Here is an 18,050-nt window from a genome sequence, read left to right as displayed (position 1 = left end):
TGTAGGTGTCAGACGAAGATATGCAAGTTTATCAGAACCCAATGGAAAGCACTGCTGGTGTCTGACGGAGAAAGGTAAGTTTAACAGAACCCCAATAGAAAGCACTGCGGGTGTGTGATGTAGATATGTATGTATATCAGAACCTTATGGAAAGCCCTCTGGGTGTCTGACATAGATATGTATGTCAATGACAACCTTATTGAAAGCACTGTAGGTGTTTGACCTAGATATGTAAGTATATCAGAGTTCTATGGAAAGCACTGCAGGTGTCTGACATAGCTAATTCAGTATATCAGAACTCTATGGACAGTACTGTGGGTGTCTGACATAGATATGTACATATTTCTGAACCCTATGGAAAGCATTGCAGGTGTCTGGTGCAGATATGTAAGTGCATCAGAATCCTATGGAAAGCACTGCAAGTGCCTGACATAGCTATTTCAGTATATCAGAACCCAGTAGAAAGCACTGCAGGAGTCTGATGTACATATATATGTTTATCAGAACCCTATAGAAAGCACTGCGGGTGTCTGACATAGATATGTAAGTATATCAGAACCCTATAGAAAGCACTGCAGGTGTCTGACATAGATATGTAAGTATATCAGAACTCTATGGAAAAAACTGTGGGTGTTTGATGAGGATGAGTAACTATATCAGAACTGTATGGAAAGCACTGTAGATGTCTGCCATAGATATGCAAGTATATCAGAATTCTATGGAAAGATCTGCAGCTGTCTGACATAGATATGTCAGTACATCAGAATACTTTGGAAAACACTGTTGGTGTCTGATGAGGATGTGTAAGTATATCGAAACTTTATGGAAAGCACTGTAGGTGTCTGACATAAATATGTAAGTATATCAGAAATCCATGGACAGTACTGCTGGTGTCTGACATGGATATGTGCGTATATGAGAAACCTATGGACATTAATGCAGATGGCTGACGTAAATATGTACATATATCAGAACCCTATGGAAACCATGGTATGTAACTGATGTAGACATATAAGTATATCACAACCCTCAGGACAGCACTTCAGGTGTCTGACGTAGTTATGTAAGTATATCAAAACCCTAGAAAAAGTACTGTAGGTGTCTGATGTAGATATGTAATTAAATCAGATTCCTATGGAAAACATTGCAGGTGTCTGACGTAGATATATAAGTATATCAGAACCCTATTGAAAGCACTACAGGTGTCTGACGTAGATATGTAAGCTTCTCAGAAACATATGGAAAGCACTGTAGGGTTCTGACGTGGATATTTAATTATATCAGAACCCTATGGAACGCATTGCAGGTGTCTGATGTAGATATATAAATATATCAGAACCCTAGAGAAACACAGTAGGTGCCTGACATAGATATGTAAGTATATCATAACATTATAGCAAGCACAGTGGGTGTCTGATGTAGAAATATCGGTATATTAGAACCCTATGGAAAGCACTGTAGGTGTCTGACATAGATATGTAAGTATATTAGAGTCCTGTAAATTCCACTGTAGATGTCTGCCGTAGATATGTAAGTGCGTCAGAACCCTATGAAAGCACTGCAGGTGTCTGACGTAGATATGTACGTGCCCCTGAAGGAGCCTGACGTATATGTCAGATACTGGAAGGTAAAGAACCCCTAACTTGTTCAGACTCTGCATTAATTGTGGGTGACCCACCCCCTGTGGACACCAGGTGCAGTTTGTATTTGTACGGGTTTTTAATGCGGAAGTTCCATATTTTCAGATTGTAACTGGAAATAACTTGATTCTTCCGGTCCCTTGGAGTGCCAGGCAGTAATCCCTGTAAGGGAGCTCCCTGTGTGTTGTAATCCAGCAGAGTGCCAGGCAGTAATCCCTGTAAGGGAGCTCCCTGTGTGTTGTAATCCAGCAGAGTGCCAGGCAGTAATCCCTGTAAGGGAGCTCCCTGTGTGTTGTAATCCAGCAGAGTGCCAGGCAGTAATCCATGTAACGGTACTCCCTGTGTGTTGTAATCAAGCAGAGTGCCAGGCAGTAATCCCTGTAATTGAGCTCCCTGTGTGTTGTAATCCAGCAGAGTGCCAGGCAGTAACCCCTGTAACTGAGCTCCCTGTGTGTTGTAATCCAGCAGAGTGCCATGCTGTAATCCCTGTAACGGAGCTCCCTGTGTGTTGTAATCCAGCAGAGTGCCGGGCAGTAATCCCTGTAACGGAGCTCTCTGTGTGTTGTAATCCAGCAGAGTGCCGGGCAGTAATCCCTGTAACGGAGCTCCCTGTGTGTTGTAATCCAGCAGAGTGCCAGGCAGTAATCCCTGTAACGGAGCTCCCTGTGTGTTGTAATCCAGCAGAGCGCCAGGCAGTAATCCCTTTAATTGAGCTCCCTGTGTGTTGTAATCCAGCAGAGCGCCAGGCAGTAATCCCTGTAACGGAGCTCCCTGTGTGTTGTAATCCAGCAGAGTGCCAGGCAGTAATCCCTGTAACGGAGCTCCCTGTGTGTTGTAATCCAGCAGAGTGCCGGGCAGTAATCCCTGTAACTGAGCTCCCTGTGTGTTGTAATCCAGCAGAGTGCCAGGCAGTAATCCCTGTAACGGAGCTCCCTGTGTGTTGTAATCCAGCAGAGCGCCAGGCAGTAATCCCTGTAACGGAGCTCCCTGTGTGTTGTAATCCAGCAGAGCGCCAGGCAGTAATCCCTGTAACGGAGCTCCCTGTGTGTTGTAATCCAGCAGAGCGCCAGGCAGTAATCCCTGTAACGGAGCTCCCTGTGTGTTGTAATCCAGCAGAGTGCCAAGCAGTAATCCCTGTAACGGAGCTCCCTGTGTATTGTAATCCAGCAGGAGATCCGGGAATAAACAACTGAGATCAGATCAGACTCGTTGTCTCGGCTCTGAATTACCAGCACAGTCCCCAGTGCTCGTGCACTCGCTTTACAGAGTCTGTAATCACAGCGCCAATGCTTGTTTGTATCCTCTTCTCACAGCCAGGAGCATTGCACTGTCCCTGGCAGAGCTGCAGCTGTGAGAGGGTAAAATATCCGCCCTCGGAAGCGCCCTCTGGGGGCTGTTTTCAGCTTTTCTTGTTTCTGTTCCCCCCGAACAGCCGCCGAACATATCTTTCTCATTTTAGAAATGAATGACCCGGGCTCACTCACTCCTGTCAATCAGAGAGTGAGGGAGTCTGGGGCGGCGTGTTAGAAGAGCTGCCTAATGTATCCATAATGACATCTAAACGCTTGTTCCTGAATTGTTAAATAAAAACAAGTTTATTTATAGGCCCCGCCCCTTAGCCCTCCGTCCTGCAACCTCTAATCATCCCTCGAGTGGGGGTGATTGGAGGGTGTTCCGGGGCTCCCCCGGCTGACCACCCCCACCTCTGACGTCACTGGCAATGGCGGGGCGATCACTGCTGGATGGCAGATACAGTTCACTTATTTTCATCCCGTGAATTGAGCGCGCCGTGTGATCTGCTGCAGGTGAGTTGTCAATGAGGGAGGGCTGGAGCCGGGGATGTTACACAGTGAGGGTGGGGGTGTTGTTCCCTCCTTCTGCTTGGGTGTAATTCTGGTGAAAGGGCCTGAGCTGCTGCCTCGGGACCTGGATGACCAGGTTCGAGTCTCGGCGTCTGCTCCACATTCTGTGGTTGTGGGCGAATCGCCTGACTGTATCTTTGTGTAATGGGACTGGTGCTCATGAAATGGGCTCCTATACATGCGGACCGAGTTCGCGCTAATGAAAGCTAAAAATAAATAAAAACGGAGTTTTATCTTTTCCAACGACCCCTCCCCCGGAGGACCTCAGGCGGGTGACCGGTGAAACTGGGCTATATTGGTATAAATGCGTGCGCAGTTCAGCTGCCCCTCCCCTCTTCCCCATCCATCCCCTCTCCCTCGCCCCTCCCCTCTGCCTGCTTCTCTCCGCTCCGCCCCCTTCCCTCCTACAGCTTTCTCTTTCTCCCCCTCCCATCCTTTATGTATGTTCCATCTTTAAATTTGCCATAACTATTGTACGTAAAAGGGGCCCCTCAGGATCAGGCCCTCAGCCTTAGACCCCCAGCAGGGCTGTCTCAGCCTGTCATCCTTGTGAAGTGGTTATTAGTAGCTGTCATGAAGAGGTAGGGGTGTGATGTCATCTTGCAGCGGATTTGATATAAAGTGATGTTTGTTTAACACATTTTTAACTGTTATGTGTTGTCTTCGTTCTCCGGTATTCGCTTGTCTGCCGGTAGTGGCTTCGCCCCCATGGAAGGGTGTAGGGAATCGGCCCTCTTGTTTACAGAGGTATGCACCCTGTCCACGTAGAGAACACAAACTTAGTTAGGGTAAGTCACAAACAATCCCAAATTGTCCTGTGCTCGCCCCCACCCCACCCCCTCACGTAGCTTGGCACAGAGCAGGCAGGCTTAACTTCGAAGGCAATGTGTAAAGTGTTTCTGCAATATCTCATACAACAACACAGTAAATACAACACAAAAAGACTACACAACAGCTTAGAAAAATAAAGAATATCTAACAAGACCAAAATGATCAAAGGCGAGATATTGAATGTTGAAGAAATAAATGCAATGAAGTGCTTGGAAGAAGGTAGCACTAAAAAGGTTACTGCAGGTCACAAGGGACCGTTGCAAATCCAGAGTTCAGGCCGACCGCGATTTAGCGTGGTCCTGCTATAGAGACGCCCCGGGGCCTGTTGAACACAGTACTTTGGATCCCGAGGCACAGTCTTCCGGGTGAAGCTTCGCGTCATCGGTTCCGAGAGGCTGTGCAATGAGGCTTTGCGAGGCTCCGTGTCGTCCGGCGTCAGTCCTGAGGGCTGTCGCCTGGGGTGAGCGGCTTTGCGGGACGTTGCATCAGATTTGATAGAAGCTCAGCTGCAGATCCCACTCCTGAGGCCCAGAACTTGAAGGGGGCCCCTTAGGCAAGGTTAGGACCCGCAGAAGGAGTGGAGAGGTGTCGTGCCGCTGCCAGGGCAGTTGACTTCAGCGCACAGGGCTCACGGTTTGATGCCCGGCTCCGGTGGCAGCTCAGCTCAGCACCGTGTGACTCTGGGCAATAGCTCACTTCATTTCCACAACGACCCCCAGCGCCTTGAGACCCGTATGGGTGAGTAGTTCGCGCTTTACAAATAGGGATTTATTTTATTAGAAGGCGGAGTCCTGCAGGAAGTCTTTTGTGTCCCTGAGACTTCAGAAACAGGAGGCAAGATAACAAGCCCTTGAGATCACTTTGGAGGGAAGGCAGAGTCCAGCACTCCTTCCAGGAGAGTCGGAGAGCAGCAGGGTAACAAGCAGGAAAGCAGTTCCAGAACCTATACTCAAATGTAACTTTGACGCGGCAAAAACTTAAAGGAGGAGTTTTAAAGTGCACGAGCACCGCTTTCATGCCAGTCCTGTCTGCCAGGTTACATATGGGGATCACCAGCCATTCGGGTCATTACACCTTGATGTCCCGGTGGGCTCCGCCTTTCCTCCTATCTGCCCTGGACGGCCATCGGAATGCAGATTTATTCAGAGGGGAGTTTAGCCATCCCTGGGATTCCTGGGTTTCTGGCAGTCAGGGTAGAATGCACAAATGGGAACTGTCACCCATCCAGATGTGTCTGGAGGTCACATAGAGCAAAGTTAGGAGCAGAAAATGCCCTCTGTCTGAAAGTGGCATTTCTGCACTAGTGTTAAATCCAACCTTACTAGCAAAGTGCATTTATCACTACCATGTCACCCATACCAGATATGATAAAGCTATGCCCCTGAGATCAGAAATTACCACTTAGAAGCAAGTACGGGAAATCCCAATGCTAGTCTATCAAGAGAGTAGGCCTCACTTGTGTGATAAAACGAAATAGGCTGTTTTTCAATTCCCTTACAAAACATGTAAAGCAAACAAGCAAATGTCCTTCCCTTTGCTTACATGGCACCCTGCCCTTCTGAGTTGCCAAGGGCCGTCCTCAGGGGTGACTTATATGTAATAAAAGGGGGAGTTCAGGGCTTGGCAAGTATTTTTACCTGCCATGTTACATGACCATGAACTTCACACGCGGGCCCTGCCATGGCAGGCCTGAGACATGGCTAGGGGGCTACTTACGTGGGCCACACAATCAGTGCTGCGGGCCCACTAGTGACATTTCATTTACAGGCCCTGGGCACCTCTAGTGCACGTTACTAAGGACGTATAAGCAAATTAAATATGCCAATTGCGTACGATCCTATGGTACAGTGTTTTAGGGGAGAGAGTACAGGCACTTTAGCACTGATTATCAGTGCTGAAGTGCGCAGAGTCCTAGAGACAGCAAAAATGGGTACAGAAAAGTTTGAGGGAGACAGGCAAAATGTTGAGGGAAGACCACCCTAAGGCTGTCGGGTTGAACACGGGGTATTGTGGGTGAGGGTTCAGGCACGCGCTCTCCTACTCTTCTACCTAATGGCAAAGTTTCTGTGATGTGTGGCATCTGGCTATCCCGGAGTGCCACATTCTTGCCCTTTCAAGATGGCATGACCCTTCCTCAGTCGTTAGGAGCTGGGTAGTCCACCCTAGAAGTGTGGCTACTAGATGGCAACATGCCCATGGTAGAACTGGTTTGGGTGTGAGTTTTCCCTCCTTAGCCCTGACTCCACTTTGTCTGCAGGAACAAAAGGCATCCTGCTCTGGGATGTTGGCGCTACTTCACTCACAAAGGCAGCTTTACATTAGAAGCTCGCCCTTTTGGCTAACACCTTGAGTGTCCATCCTGGGAGAGGAGGTGACACCTCACTCTGTAGCTACTGACTTTGTTCCTTGGCTGGGGGGTCATTCACACATCTCCCAAGGCAGTCAGAAAGCGGTCTGTGTGCCAGGGGCATAACAAAAGCCCCTGCTGCCCCCACGGGGGGGGGGGTGAGATCCATGGGGCTCCCTCAGCAAAAGTGGTAGATGGTGGGCCCCCTCCATGTAATTTGCAGGGGGGCCCCCTCAAGTTTTGAAACAGCACTTGTGAAGCCACTGGGCATGCTGGAGTTCAGGGTGGCAATTCTAAAAAAAAAAAAAAAAAAAAGTTGCTTAAATATAATAGTGGTAATAAGTTTGAGCAGAGCATCAGGTTGGGTTAATTTGATACCTTACTAGACCCAGTTAGTAAGGTTCAGGAGTTAGCCGTTTTGGGGTGTCAACCCCTAACCCTGTGTCAGCCAATGGGGCTACTAACTTAATCTACTGCCGAAAAACAATTTGGAAGTGTTGCTGTTAAAACACATTAAAAACATAACATAACTCTAACTCTTACCTTTAATTCTGAAGCAAATAAGCACAAACTCAGGAAGTTTTCAAAACCTTTATCTAAAATTTAAGTGCATGTGAACCACTTCAAAAATATAATACAGACACCATCATTCGTAGAAGAGGAAAGTCAATTAATGAAACCCATACTTTGAACGCATGCAATGACCTATGCTCTGAAACGAGAGGATAGAGAGAAAAGAACATCAGCAAATATGCGAAATTTATAATTACCAAGAATGGTGTGAAGTCCAACCCCCTGGCCAAGGAGCTGGTAAGGGTCCCCTGGGATAGGTCAGGTGACAGAGGCTTCAGGACAGGAATCAGGACAGGATAGTTGACCTCTCTAGAACCGACGATTGTGCCACACCCCTCTCTGATACTCTTCCTCCTCGAGATTCTTCTGCTATCTTCTTAACTAACCCAATTAGGATAGAAAGTTCTGCATTCGATTCTTCATCGGCATCTCACAGCATCTCTCCCAGCATCAGCATCTCTCGCTACTCCGACAGCACCCGGAGCTCTGCAGCATTAAGCAAATCCTCCTCTCTTCATCTGCATCTCACTAACTAACTGAGGCTCCCTCAATTATACCTTTCGTTCTTCATGTACCACCCACTAAAGTTGCAATATCGTCAAATTACAAATTCTAATTGGTCAGGCAGGGGAGGATGATCATCACACCATGCTTACATGTCACTTAACTCAATTTGACCATTGTTCACAAACCCATCCCCTTACTTTTTATTCTAACTTTATTTTCCCACCCGCATTCACATTACACTTGCAACATTTGTTCTTATTCTTAATATTGAGGTCCATCCAGCTGAAGTTTTCACCATCCGTTCTCATGCTAGGATACTTCTGTGTCCTTTGACTCCATTCAAACCTTTCAACATCCTTCCGGGTTCACTCACAAGAGTCATGCGCAGCTGTCACATGGCTCACATTACTGAAATAAAAACTTTGTGAAGACATTCAAAGATGTCATTATCTGATGCTGTGTATTGGAAATCTGTCTCCTCTGCTGCTTCTAATTCTACCCTATCTCCTTTAATTGTGGCTGTTTTCTCATGAGTAACTCTATCATTGTTCTTATTGGTTATCATAAGTAAAGTCGCTGCTACTGTTAGAAATAAGTATATATAAGAAAAACTGTGAGTCAAAAATAGTTTTGTGACCTTATCGCTACCACTCAGTGAATACTGATACAAATCTAACTGCTGTCAAAAATGTCCAAAGTGTCCCAATGGGTGTGTGTATGCATGAGAAAGATTCCCATCACCCACGGCAAGTGGCTCGCGTCATCATTTGGGAACCTGGGAACTTCTCCAGAGAACCATCTTCTACCAGCTGAACGTAGATACTGGTTCAATGTGTGTCCCAAATGTATCTGTCGGTATATTGTGTGAATCGAGGGAGACCACGGAAAAGATGATAAGGGGTGATGTATGCAGTGCACGTGATGAGGCAAGTGATGATTAAAATTGGTTATCAAGGCACAAATGTGTTTTTATTAGAGTGCTACCCTGATACCAAAATAAAATAAAACAGTGCTATGACAGTTTAAACAAATAACTGTGTTGGAAAAGACTGGTCTACATGTTTCAGCTCTCGGATAAATTGTATCCCAGCTTTCGTCAGGACCAGAAAGCTACTGCAAAATTGTGGTGTATTTAATACAAAAATCTCATAAATCATACAACCTGGACCTTGTTCCTGGTACAGGGAAATACCTGTAAGAATAACAGCAGTAAAGAATTCAAACAGGAAAACAGAGTGGTAATGCGTTACAATTTGGTCAAAAAACCGCAAAGATATTGAATCTATCAGTTTTGCGAAAATACCAGTTAGTGTACTAAAACAACTATACAGCCATCACATCAAGTGATAAAAATATTATGTTGTCACTCACCCGAATACTTCTGGGTATGTGCCTCACCCCACCTGGCAACTGCTCAGGTTAGGAGGCACCGCTCTAGGGAATAATATAAGTGAAAAACATTATGTCACCTGACCATGGTTCTTAGAATGTTGAACACTTAATACATACAGCGCAAATTTAAAAACAAGGCGGACTGGGCACACGGGAGTCTGACCATCGACAAAGCATACCTCTGTGGATATTTGCAATTGTGTCACTCTATGTCGAGAAAATATAGCCCAAAGATGGTGTAGATCAATAGACCTTTATTTCTGTCCTGGTCTTTGATGTGCTAGATGCTAGAAATCATCATTAATGGTTACTAGACTATATCATCTAATACAGGCGACTAGTGTGGTACTGTCTCTTATGCTAGAACCATTACGTGATGAGAATCAAACCAGCGCGAAAGTGAGAGACTCTCTTACTCGAAGGCATGTGTCATGTTGACTAGGCAACCTGTTTACCAAAGATGCCGTTTCGTTACGCCTTACAGCACGGTTCCGTCTATTCTGAATAATACCAAATGCTCGTTAGCATAGCGAACACATGTTTAGGTAGAGAATAAGGACGGTACTCCGCATGATTAAAAAAAATGGTTCGCAAAATATAGTTTGTGTACACCTTACCTCTCCGTCGGTACCTCTCGCGGCTGCTGAGCGAGAAGGGGAGGTGTACGTTGGTAGTAGGGAATCCTATTTGAGGACCAGGAAAACGTCACTGCCATTGTAACCTGTGCGTGATCTGCGTAAAGACCGGGCGCGGGCTAATGACGAAATGGCGTGGTGACGTGCAGCCCATGTCTTATGGGGAATTGTAGTCTTTTATCATGAAACTGGTGCGGTCTAGGCAATGTAATCACGAAACATATCGCGCCCGACCTGTGACATTTTATCACGGCGGGGGGCGACTAGCTTACTTTCAGCACCTGGAAATTCAGATTTTTGTTTAAGGTGGTCTCACTTTTCTTTCATCAATCTGCGCAGCATTTACTTCTTCGGATTCCTCTCTTAAGTCCAGATTTACAAATTCTTCAAAAATAACATAGGTCCACTCAGGGGCCTGGTATTTATTGTTCAATATTCTCAATCTTGTACTTCTTCGTATGTATCAGTTAATTGTTTAGACTGAGCTTGACAAGTAACCTCATTCACTTGCTCTGGTCTTCCTTTTGTTTTTCTCAGATAATATCTATCTTTTCACTCCACCTGGCCAGTTATCACCTTTTCTGACCCTTTTGACTTAACTGCACTTTCACCCTCTTCGTCTCTTTCCAAAGTTCTTTTATTTTCAAGGGGTCTAGGCACAATCTGTCCTTCAATTTCTGAATCACTCTCTATCTGTTCCTGTTCAGGTCTTATTATTCTTTCATCCGCCTGAACCTGTTCTTCTTCTATCTGGTCCTGTTTGGGTCTTATTTCAAATTGATCTTCTTCTTCCGCCCAAACTTGTTGTTCTTCTCCTAACTGGTCCTGTTCAGGTCTTCCTACAATTTGTTCTTCTGCTGCCTGAATGTGTTGTTCTTCTCCTGTCAGTCCCTCCTCAGGTCTTCGAGTGGATCTGTTCACCTCTGCCTGAGTATCTTTTTCTCTCCCTGACTGATCCTGCTCAAGGTTTCTGGTAGCTTTGTTCTCTTCTACCTGAGCGTGTTCTTCTACACCTGTCTGATCCTCACTACTGTCCTGTCTTTCTAATCTTGTTCTTCTCCTTGTCTGGATAACAACTTCAGGTATGTCAATCATTGGCGTACAACCCTCATGATTTGTGGTCGGTTGTTCCTTGTCTATCACTTTAGAATCTATCACTATAGATTCTTCCACTTCACAACCTTCAGCTGTCTCAGCTGGTTCAATCAGTTGCTGTTCTTCTTCAGTGGGGCCAGGATCTCTCTTGGTATGGCTCGCATATATCCAATTGGGTAAACCTGCACACTTCACTGCTGTTGTAGTGACCAGTATGACTTGACGTGGTTTATCCCACCTGGGTGCTAGGCACGTCTTTCTGGCGTGTTTCTTCACTACCACCCCGTCTCCAGGATTCAAATCAAGCGCTTGCGTTGGCTGGCTGGCAACTGCGTCTTCTCCAACCCTGTGAGAGACAGAACGCACTAGGTCAGCCAATCCTTTGCAATAGTCCAATACCAGATCATCAGTTATACTCATTAATATATGTCCATGAATAAATGCTTGTCTCATTGCCCTTCCCATGATAATTTCATGGGGGACATAATCCTGTTTTTCTGTCAGGAATACTTCGGAGTCCCATCAACAAAAGAGGCAACGCATCTGGCCATTTCAGTGATGTCGATGCACACACTTTTCCTAATCTTGGCTTGATTGTGCCATTTAGTTGCTCAACCACTCCAGAAGCCTCTGGGCGGTATGCACAGTGCAGTTTCTGTTCAATTTTGAATGCTTCACAGATTAATCAAATTATTTCATTATTAAAATGAGGTCCTCTGAGTCCAAAGTGACTGGGAAACTGAAACGGGGAATCAGTTCCCTCAACAGTAATTTAGCAACTGTGAGGCTAGTGGGATATGCTTCCACCCATCGTGAAAACAAACACACTTTAACAAGGACGTACTTCATTCTGTTGCTTGGAGGCAACTCTATGAAGTCAAGCTGCAGTCTTGTGAATGGTCCTTCAGCCTTTCCAATTTTTCCCCAACTGACTACTGTTTTCCTGCCTGGATTCTACTGCTGACAAATTAAGCATCTTTGGCAAAGGCTCTCTGCAACTACCCTGAACCTTGGATTGTACCAACTCTGTCTGAATAGTCTAATCATGGCGTTCCTACCAATATGCGTGTCTCCACGATACATTCTGGCCATTTGAGAGAGTAGTCAATCTGGCATATCTGGTCTGACATCAGTGTATACCCATATGTCATCTTCTGTCCTTCTTTCACAACCTGACCTCATCCAAATTTCTTTTTCACTTGTCTCAACTTCATCCTGTAATTGTCTCACCTCATCCCATGTTTCTAGAGCTGAGAAAAACATAAGTTGGCAGCTGATTTCACTTGTTTCAATTTTTCGATTTAAGTGCCATGTTATTTCTTGCACAATATTGAGCAATTTGGTCAGCATATCGGTTACCTTCCGCCACATAGTCATTTCCTGACTGGTGAGCAGCACGCCTGACCACTGCTATTTCTTTTGGCAACTGTATTGCTTCCAATAATTCCTTCACAATTTTCCCATTTCTTATGGGAGATCCTGAAGAGGTCAGAAATCTCCTCTGCATCCAGAGCTGGCTATAGTCGTGCACAACCCCGAAACCAAATTGACTGTCCGTAAATATGGTTACTCTCCAATTTTTCCCAATTTTGCATGCCTTTATTAAGGCCACCAATTCGGTCACTTGTGCAGACTTGACTCCTGGTAAATAGGATGCTTAATGACCCCCTATACTTTACAAACAGCATGAGCTGTACTAAGTCCTCCTCCCTCTGTTCTTAGGCATGAGCCATCTACAAATAGTTTGTGATCTGGCTCTTTCAGTGGCTCTTCTCTTATGTCGGGACGGGGCTTGGTACACATCTCAGTCACATCCAAACAATCATGATCCACTTCATCTTTCACTTCTTCACAATAGGGGTCTGGCAATAGTGTGGCAGGGTTCATTATTGTACACCTGATTACTGTCACATTTTTCTGCCCCTGGAATCACTCTTTCATACTTAGACATCCGACTAGGAGTAAGGTGATGAGTTCGAGTTCTTGTTAAAAGAATCTCAACTGAATGTGGGACGAAAACTTTGACTGGATGTCTCATCACAATTGATTCACTTTGCTCCAGACTCACACAAGTAGCAGCTACTGCCTTTAGGCAGCCAGGTAAAGCTGAAGCCTCAAGATCCAAAGTAGGAGAGAAATAAGCTACTGGACGTCGGCTTAATCCATGCCTTTGACTCAAAAGTGCACAACTTTCTTTTTTAAATTTTATTTTATTGATTTTTTTGCAACAATGACGTACAATCAAAATCCCAGCGTATACAGCGAATGTTCAATCATATCATAGACAACAGAGTAGGATCATGAAGCAAGAAAGATATCCGGAAAGAGAGGAGAAAAAGAACAAGGACAAGCAACAGCACCCAGTATAGACTAATACACATTGCCAGCAGTCGGTACAGCGGCATATGGAAGAGGAGGGAGGAGGGCAGATCATGGAATCATCAGGACAAGCGCTAGCCTACACTATATGTCAGAATAGGAGTAGGTATAGGTCACCCGGAGGATGGGGGTGGGCAGAGAGGGCACAACCCATATAAATTGCATAAGCAAGGACATCGGCACACGGACGTGGGAACAGGCCCGGGGGCCTTTCTCAGGAGTCCTGTACAGTAGTGAGTGGATGATCTAGTAGGTACGCCTGCAATGGGCCCCAGATGTCGCGGGGACGTGAAGAGTGAGGGAGCAACTCTGCATATGTACAGAGTTGGTCCTGCCAAAGGATCAGATCCCCCAGCCAGTCCTTAAACTTAGGTGCCCGGCCCCGGCCCCATCTGCAGGCCACTCGGCGCTTGGCCAGCACCAAGCAAAAGGACACGAATTTCCGATGTGGAGCAGGAATGTGTGCAGTGTATCCAAGAAGAGTTATGAGTGGCGATCGGGAGACAGGTTCAGATGTCATAGTATCAAGGGCCGTAAGCACCTGTCTCCAGTAGGTGAGTATGTCAAGGCATCCCCAAGCGAGGTGCAAAAAATCTGCGTGTTCCGCCTTGCATCTGTCACATCTGTGCGTATCCCGTAGGCCTAATTTGTGAAGCCTAGCTGGGGTGTAATAACTACGATGTAAGAAGCGATAATGGATAATACGAAGTCTGCTATTGGAGGAGACCCGTTCCGTCTGCGCGCAACTATATGCCCACTGTACGTCGGTGAGGTCTTGACCAAGTTCCACCGCCCACCTGACACGGCCGCGCATGGGGGGGTAGACTGCATCCGTGTATAGGGTGTGATAAAGCGTGGACACCAAGTGTGAGGCGGAGGCCGCGTGCAGTGTCTGGTGGAGTGGAGTCAGGGTAGCCGGCTCAGAGGGATAGACAGGGTAGCTCGCTTGGATGCCATGGCGAAGGCGGGCATATAAAAAGATTTCCATAGTTGAGGGTGGAGGGTCATGACCTAATTGTTGCAGGGTTCGGAACTTACCACCTACGTATAGACCTCCCCAGGAGTGGAGATAGCGGGCACGTGCAACTTTCTTAAAAATTTATTCTTGTAGCAGCGATATTTCTGGGTGATAAGTGAGTGGTAAAAGGGGGGAGTAGAGGCATAACGCAGGCGTGTGGGCCAAAATGCGGGACCAAGCCCTAATCGTGCAGTCCACCGAAGTGGGGGACCGCCCACGGGGCTCAACTGTGGAAAGAAGGACACCATCCAGTGGGATGGGATCTGCAAGCCAGTGTTCCGTGGCGACATGTGGGGTGTATCGGGGTGACTTAAACCAAAAATGGGCAAAGCGCGCTTGGGCACTTAAGTAGTATAATTCGAAGTTGGGTACGTCAAAACCTCCATGCGCGTAGGGCCGTACGAGTATGTCCCATTGGATGCGAGGTTGTTTACCGCCCCATACTAGTCTAATCAATTCAGACCGAAGGGTGGCGAAGAAATGCCTCCCGGGATCGTACGGAATATTGAGGAAAAGGTGTAAGAATTTGGGGAGTATGACCATATTAATGAAGGAGATCCGACCGGCCATACTGAACGGCAGCGTTATCCAGCGATTAATGCATCCGGTAACATATTCCATAGCACAACCATAATTTAGGCGCATCAGCTCCTCTCTGTCTGCTACAACTCGGATCCCCAAGTACCGAACCTCGTCAGCGCACCACACAATGGCATAATCCGGCTCGAAGGGAGTGGCGGAACTAGTCAGCGGGAATATTTGGGATTTGGACCAATTGATATGGATGCCTGATTGGCCACCAAATTTAATAAATTCGCGCAGCAGCGGATTCAGATTTTGGCGGGGGTTTTTTATGTAGAGGGTGACGTCATCCGCATTTAGGGAAATTAAGACCGGACGCAGAAGACAAAACAGGCCAACATGGCTATAATGAAGTGCACAACTTTCTCTGTCACAACAGAACAATGCCAATTCTTTCGTATAATCAGGCATGCCTAAAGCAGGGGCCTCATACAGACAATTTCTCAATCTCACGAATGCTTCCACACATTCATCAGTCAAGACAATCGGGTCCTTTGCGCTTTTCCGAGTTAATTGAATTAATGGTTTGGCTAGCAAGGAGAATCCAGTAATCCACTGCCTACAGTACCCAACTACTCAGAGAAACATTCTCTCCTCCCTTTGTGTCTGGGGTAGTTACATTTGCTTGATTATTTTTGTTCTTTCTGGTGTCCCTTTTCTCACTCCTCTTTCTATTTTATGGCCTAAATATCTAACTTCTTGTTGACAAAACTGCAATTTTTCTGGAGACACTTTGTGTCCTCCTCCTGCCAAATGGTTCAGTAATGCGATTGTGTCAGTGACACAATCTTCTCATGATTTTGATGCCACCAGTAGGTCATCAATGTACTGAACCAGGACTGAATTTCGGGGCATGACTAATGTTTCTAGACACTTTTTCAGGATTTGATTAAAGATCAAGGGGCTCTCTGTATACCCTTGAGGAACTCTGCACCATGCCAAAACACGGTCTTCGAACCGAAATGCGAACAAATACTGACTGTCTGGGTGCAAAGGAATAGAGAAAAAGGCTTGGCATAAATCAATTACTGTAAACCAGCCTGCTTTCCAGGGTATCTGATAAAGAATCACTGCTGGATTTAGCACTACTGGGCAACAAGGCACTACAATTTTGTTGATCTTTCTTAAATCCTCTACTATTCTGTACTTTCCGCTAGGCTTTTTAAGTCCTATTATGGGCGAATTACAAGGACTACTTATTATTTCTTTTAAAATGCCTTGTTTAATCATTCGGTCAATTTCTGGAGCAACTCCTGCTTTCACTTCTGGACTCGTTTTGTATCGTCGTGTGTTTGGATAAACTGCACCTTCTTTCACCGTCACTTTCACTGGATCTACATTTGCTATCAACCCAATATCTTTTCCTGTAAAATCCGACACTTATGGGTTCACTGTGGTTCTCAACTCCTCTGGTAATTCATTTCCAGTCATCAATGAATACATTTCATCTACTTCAGGACCTTGCTTAGCAAGCATTATTTTATATGCGCGATCTTCATCAGGGGTTTGGAAAGCAACACCATCCAGTGTGCAATAGATTGTGCAATTCATTTTGCACACTAGATCCCTTCCCAATAGATTTACCAGACTGGAATCACAAACTATGAAGCGATGCATGTCTTTTAAATTTCCAATATGCACTTCCATTGGCTTTGTGATTGGGGTTCTAATCTGTTGATTCGAAACTCCTACAACTTGGATGGAATCTCCTGAGAGGGGTAGGTTTGGGATATCTGCTGTTCTCACAGTAGAACGGGTAGCACCAGTATCCAATAGAATATCACTACCTTCCACTTTCCCATCAATAAATGGACCTGACTGATCTACCGGCAAGGATGCGCCAAGTACGCACGCCTCTTCCTTCCCCCTCAGGCACTGTTATTGCAAATAATTTTCGTCATCATTATTCGGTAAAAGATATTGTGATACCATAGAATTTTTCTTACCACTTCCTCCTTGAAATCCGACGTCCGTACTGTGTTTTTGTTGGTTCACACAGTTTGGCATAGGAGTCGGTGGCACCTGATATTGTGGATTAACTACCTGCTGCTGCTGATTCATAATCACTTCATTCTGCGTCTGTGGTTTGGCCCATTATTATTCTCAATACTCTTACACTTGTTTTTCTAATGTCCAAGCTTTCCGCACGGATGACCAGGAAACTTCTTTGCTTCCTCTCTATTAATTCGTCCTCTTACTTTATCACCATTCACCACTTGATCATTCTGATTCTGCTCTTTCACCTGACTATCAGTCTGGGTATTTAATTTTATTTCCTGCTGTTCTGCCAATTTCACTTGTGCCCACATCATTTTCTCTTTCAACTTTCTATGCCTTGCCTCAATGTCATCCCCGCAATATTTGGAGTACTTCAAAATATCATCAATAGACTTGCTCTGCCAGCACAACATGTCCTGTTGAATCATCTGACTAATCTCAGGTTTCAAACAATACACGAACCGATACACAAAATGTCCCATATCCTTATCACCAATATTCTCAAAACCACTGTACTGCTTAAACACCTGCAGTAACCGCCCGTAGTACGCATGTACAGACTCATTTGGCTCTTGAGTTGTTCTATCTATCTTCACCCAATCTGTTTCTTTAGGAGGAATTTTCCCTTTCAAAAAAGTAATTACTTGATGATATTTCTTCATCAAAAAATCTGACGGTGCTCCTGTTTTCGAGTCTCTTGGATACTCCTCACTTGGCCAATCAACTGTGATCTTACACTCTGTCCACAAGTCAGCAGGTACTACAATATCAAACAAACCATCCAGATCTTTAAAAAAAACCTTCAAGACATTCACAAATCTTTCAACCTGTTTGTACCATTCAATGGGCTTCTCTCTCAACCTAAGGAAATAGTTTGTAAATGACAAAATATTCTGTCTGCTCCACGGAACATGAACATATCCACCACCAGGAACTTCTCTCATGGGACACAACCTTTCTGCCTTTTCTGATTCTTTTAGTAAGAATGCTGAAGATGTTTCCTTTGCTTGTGCTTCCTCCTTCTTTCTTCTCCACTTGTCAATGTCTCCCCACTCCACTTGATATGTTTTCTGTAATAATTTTGATCTCCCTATTTCTACTCCAATCTCTAAAGCCATCTCTGTCAATTTCTCATGATACACCTTTGCATTTCTTGTTATACTCCTACATATAAACAACAACTCTTCCTCA

The 18,050-nt window shown here is 45.4% G+C and overlaps 1 protein-coding gene across 1 annotated transcript in view; it reads left to right on the top strand.

Annotated features, from left to right (window-relative positions):
* Positions 1-3,319: 3,319 nt before the first annotated feature.
* Positions 3,320-18,050, top strand: part of LOC146822334 (uncharacterized) — a 60,441-nt gene continuing 45,710 nt past the window's right edge. Inside the window, exon 1 of the mRNA XM_085613412.1 lies at positions 3,320-3,445. The gene's annotated coding sequence lies outside the window, so the exon portion shown is untranslated. The remainder of the gene's footprint in view (positions 3,446-18,050) is intronic.

The sequence above is a fragment of the Triturus cristatus genome, chromosome 6, assembly GCF_964204655.1.
Source record: "Triturus cristatus chromosome 6, aTriCri1.1, whole genome shotgun sequence".
Lineage (NCBI taxonomy): Eukaryota > Metazoa > Chordata > Amphibia > Caudata > Salamandridae > Triturus > Triturus cristatus.
Note: the sequence above shows the minus strand (reverse complement) of the source record. Positions and strands in the feature narration are given on the sequence as shown.